Below are 5,649 nucleotides of genomic sequence, written 5' to 3' on the forward strand. Positions count from 1 at the left end.
TAAAAATTGTGGTTTTTTTTTTTTTTTTTTTTTTTTTTTTTTTTAAAATAGGATGTATGGAGAAGTGAAGCTGAGGGGATATATTGGAAGATAAGCAGAGGGCGACAGTAGCCTCTGTAAGCTGGCTACTGGAAAGTGATATAGCAGCAGAGCCCCAAATTAGAACTTTTATTTTCTTATAATAATTTTTTATTATGTTATGTTAGTCAGCATACAGTATATCCTTAGTTTTTGATGTAATGTTCCATGATTCATTATTTGCATATAACACTCAGTGCACCATGCAATATGTGCCCTCCTTAGTACCCATCACCTGCCCATCCCGATCCCTCAACCCCTCCCCTCTGAAGCCCTCAGTTTGTTTCCCAGAGTCCACGGTCTCTCATGGTTCATTCTCCCTTCTGTTTACCCCCTCCCCCTTCATTCTTCCCATCCTTCTCCTACTGATCAAATTAGAACTTTTAGAAGTCTGCTCTGGTGAGGGACATTTTTGCCTGAAAGGTGCTCAGGTGACGAAGTGAGGCAGAATCCTGGGTGGGACAGTGTGGTCTCAGGATCCCTGGGGTCACAGAAAGAACAAGGGTGCCTGAATGTGGCAGAGTTCTCAAACATTGGAGAGGGGGAGCTGGCTACAATCAGTGAGCACAGGAGTGGGCTTTCAGCTTGGTGTTGCCATAAACCAGGAACTGCCGCAGGATTGGGCAACCAGTCTTCCAAATTAATAAGATTGATAAACCCCAGGCCAGACTTATCAAAAAGAAAAGAGAAAGGACCCAAGTTAGTAAAATCATGAATGAAAGAGGAGAGATCACAACCGACACCAAGGAAATACTATTATAAGAACATATTATGAACAACTTTATGCCAACAAATTAGGCAATCAGGAAAAAAATGGGTGCAAGCCTAGAAACATATAAACAACCAAAACTGAAACAGGAAGAAATAGAAAACCTAAACAGACCCATAACCAGCAAGGAAATTGAATCAGTAATCAGAAATCTCCCAAGAAACAAGAGTTCAGGGCCGGGTGGTCTCCCAGGAGAATTCTACTAAATATTTAAAGAACTAACTGAGGGCTTCAGAGGGGAGGGGGTGGGGGATTGGGATAGGCCGGTGATGGGTATTAAGGAGGGCACATATTGTATGGTGAACTGGGTGTTATATGCAAATAATGAATCATGGAACATTGCATCAAAAACTGGGGATGTACTGTATGGTGACTAATATAACAAAATAAAACTTATTAAAAAATAAATAAATAAAAAATGTTTTTGTTCCACTGGAAAAAAATAAAGAACTAATACCTATTTTTCTGTAGCTATTTCAAAAAATAGAAATGGAAGGAAATTTTCCAAACTCATTCTATGAGGACAGCCTTACCTTAATCCCAAAGCCAGACAAAACCCCCCCAAAAAGAATTATAGACCAATATCCCTGATGAACACGGATGCCAGAATTCTCACCACGATACTAGCCAATAGGATCCAGCAGTACATTAAAAGGATTATTCACCACAACCAAGTGAGATTTATTCCTGGGCTGCAAGAGTGGTTCAACATCCACAAATCAATCAACATGATACACACATTAATAAAAAAAAAACGGGACAGGAACTATATGATCCTCTCAATTGATGCAGAAAAAACATTTGAGAAAATACAGCATCCTTTCTTGATTAAAACTCTCTGCAGTGTAGGGATAGAGGGAACATACCTCAATAACATAAAAGCCATATATGAGAAACCCACAGCAAACGTCATCCTCAATGGGGAATACCTGAGGGCTCTTCACCTAAGGTCAGGAACAGGACAGGGATGTCCACTGTTGTTCAGCATAGTACTAGAAGTCCTAGCCTCAGCAATCAGACAACCAAAAGAAAAAAAAAGCATGCAAGTTGGCAAAGAAGTCAAACTCTCTCTCTTCATAGATGGCATGATACTTTATGTGGAAAACCCAAAAGACTCCACCCCAAAATTGCTAGAACCCATACAGGAATTCAGCAACATGGCAGGATACAAAATCAATGCACAGAAATCAGTTGCATTCCTATACACTGACAATGAGACAGAAGAAAGAGAAATTAAGGAATCGGTCCCATTTACCATTGCACCAAAAACCATAAGGTACCTAGGAATAAACCTAACCAAAGAGGTAAAGGATCTGTACTCTAAAAACTACAGAACACTTATAAAAGAAATTGAGGAAGACACAATGAAATGGAAAAACATTACCTTCTTATGGATTGGAAGAAAAAATACTGTTAAAATGTCTATGCTACCCAGAGCAATCTACACGTTCAATGCAATTCCTATTAAAATATCATTGACATTTTTCACAAAGCTGGCACAAATAATCCTAAAATTTGTATGGAACTAGGAAAGACCCCGAATAGCCAGAGGAATGTTGAAAAACAAAACCAAAGCTGGTGGCATCACAATGCTGGACTTAAGGCTATATTACAATGCTGTTATCATCAAAACAGTATGGTACTGGCACAAAAACAGACATAGATCAATGGAACAGAATAGACACCCCAGAAATGGACCCTTAACTCTATGGTCAACTAATCTTTGACAAAGCAGGAAAAAATATCCAATGGAAAAAGGACAGTCTCTTCAATAAATGGTGCTGGGAAAATTGGACAGCCACATGCAGAAGAATGAAACTGGACCATTTTCTTACACCATATACAAAGATAAACTCAAAATGGATGAAAGACATAAATGTGAGACAGGAAACCATCAAAATCCTAGAGGAGAACACAGGTAGCCACCTCTTCGACCTTGGCCACAGCAACTTCTTGCCAGAAACTTCTCCAAAGACAAGGGAAACAAAAGCAAAAATGAAGTATTGGGATTTCATCAAGATAAAAAGCTTTTGCACAGCAAAGGAAACAGTCAAGAAAACTAAAAGACAACCTATGGAATTGGAGAAGTTATTTGCAAATGACATATCGGATAAAGGGCTAGTATCCAAGATCTATTAATTACTTCTCAAACTCAACACCCAAAAAACAAATAATCTAGTCAAGAAATGGGCAGAAGACATGAACAGATATTTCTCCAAAGAAGACATACAGATGGTCAACAGAGACATGAAAAAATGCTCAACATCACTTGGCATCAGGGAAATACAAATCAAAACCACAATAATTTACCACCTTATACCAGTCAGAATGGATAAAATTAACAAGTCAGGAAACAACACATGTTGGTGAGGGTGCAGAGAAAGGGGAACTCTCTTACACTGTTGATGGGAATGCAAGCTGGTACATCCACTCTGAAAAACAGTATGCAAATTAAAAATAGAGCTACCCTATGACCCAGCAATTTCACTACTAGGTATTTACTGCAAAGATACAAATATAATGATCCAACGGGGCACCTGAACCCCAATATTTCTAGCAACAAAGTCCACCATAGCCAAACTATGGAAAGAACCCAATGTTCATCGACAGAGGAATGGATAAATATTACTCAACCATCAGAAAGGATGAAATCTTACCATTTGCATCGACATGGATGGAACTGAAGGGTATTATGCTGAGCAAAATAAATCAATCAGAGAAAGACAACTATCATATGGTTTCACTCATTTATGGACTATAAGAAACAGCACAGAGGATCATAGGGAAAGGGAGGAAAAACTGAATGGGAAGAAATCAGAGACGGAGACAAGCCATGAGAGACTCTTAACTATAGGAAACAAACTGAGGGTTGCTGGAGGGGAGGTGGGTGGGGGGATGGTGTAACTGAGTGATGGGCATTAAGGGGGACACATGATTTGATGAGACCTGAATGTTATATGCAACTGATGAATTAATGAATTCTACATCTGAAACTAATGATGTACTCTATGTTGGCTAATTGAATTTAAATAAAACTACTTGGTGCATACAAAGTTGAAATTACTATAATCAGAATGGAGGGTTGAAGTAGTGTTAAAAAAGACAGGAGCTGGCATAAACATTGCCAAATTCACACTGAGCTTCACTCTGGTCTTACAAAGGAACGGAGCATAATATTGCCATAAATCATTGATTTCAATCTGGAATGAAACTGGGTGTTATACACAAACAATGAATCATGGAACACTACATCAAAAACCAATGATGTACTGTATGGTGACTAACATAACATAATAAAAGATTAAAAAAAGAAACATAGAAATCTTCTAATCCAACTCCTTTATGAAGACAATAAAAGTGACTCACAATCCCAATCTGAAGCCTCAAGTTGATTTCATAAATGTCTCCCTGATGTGTCCTTGTTGTGTTCCTTGCCATTTCTAGGCCTCAATTTTATCATCTGTCAAGTTAAAAAAATGTTACTCTAGTTACATTATAAGGGTGTTCTGAGGATCAGATAAAGTAATGGGCATGAAAACACTTTTCAGTGTTTCCTGTGTTATACATGTATATATTATATCAAAATATCTTTCTCCCATTCTTGAATCATTTGAGAGACGTTATTGATTACTGTCTTGGGTCTTCAGAATAAACCCTCTAATTGATTTTGGAGGAATCCATTTTTCCCAGATATATGGGGTTTAATCGCTAATTCATTGACTGTGTAAAAAGTGAGTTTGGCTTTTATTTTAAGTAACTTAGATACTTTAATATTTTAAATATCTCAAAGAGATATTTGCACTTCCATGTTCATTGCAACATTATTCATGATAGTCAAGATATGGAAACAACCTAGGTGTCCATTGATAGGTGGATAAAGAAAATATGGTGCATATATGTATATGTTCCATGATAGGGAGATATATGCAAAATGACTACAAAGGCCAAAAGAACTGCACAAAGGAATAAACAAGCTAATAAGTCCAGCTTCACAAAAATATGGTTTATTAAAGTGACTTGTGGATGGAAGCGTGTCTTAGGTGGCTGTAAAATGAGTTGATCTCTGCAACTCCACCTCCTCTAAGATCTGCTTTTATAGTCTGAGAGGCTGGGAAGTTGTGCTGGAGACCACCAGGGAGGAAATGTTTGAGAAATTGTTGCTTACCATAGTCATATGCCAAGGCAGATCAAGGATATGATACCCCAAGGATATACTTAAGGGTTATTATGTGCATTTAGATAAAAAGAATGGGGAGGGAAGTCTATGCTCAAGAAAGCTTCAGGTCACAGAGTGGTCATCACGGTGGATTTGTCCAAGATGGTATTAGTCTGGTTCATATATTGTATAATGGAATATTATCCAGCCATAAAAAGAAGGAAATCCTACCATTTGTGACAACATGGTCAAACCTGGAGAGCATTCTATATATTTTATTTTAATTCCAGTATAGTTAATACTCAATGTTTTGTTAGTTTCAGGTGTATAATACAGCCATTCACCAATTCTATATATTAGTGCTCAACATGATAGGTTACACTTGGGGCGCCTGGGTGACTCAGTCATTAAGCGTCTGCTTTTGGCTCAGGTCATGATCCCAGGGTTCTGGGATCGAGCCCTGCATCAGGCTCCCTCCTCGGCGGGAAGCCTGCTTCTCCCTCTCCCACTGCCCCTGCTTGTGTTCCCTCTCTCACTGTCCCTCTCTCTGTCAAATAAATAAAATATTTTAAAAAATAAATAAAAGAAAATCTTAAAAAAAAAGATAAGTGTACCCTTAATCCCCTTCATCTACTGCACCCATCCC

Source organism: Ursus maritimus, assembly GCF_017311325.1.
Source record: "Ursus maritimus isolate PB19 chromosome X unlocalized genomic scaffold, ASM1731132v1 scaffold_X1, whole genome shotgun sequence".
In the NCBI taxonomy this organism is placed as follows: Eukaryota; Metazoa; Chordata; class Mammalia; order Carnivora; family Ursidae; genus Ursus; species Ursus maritimus.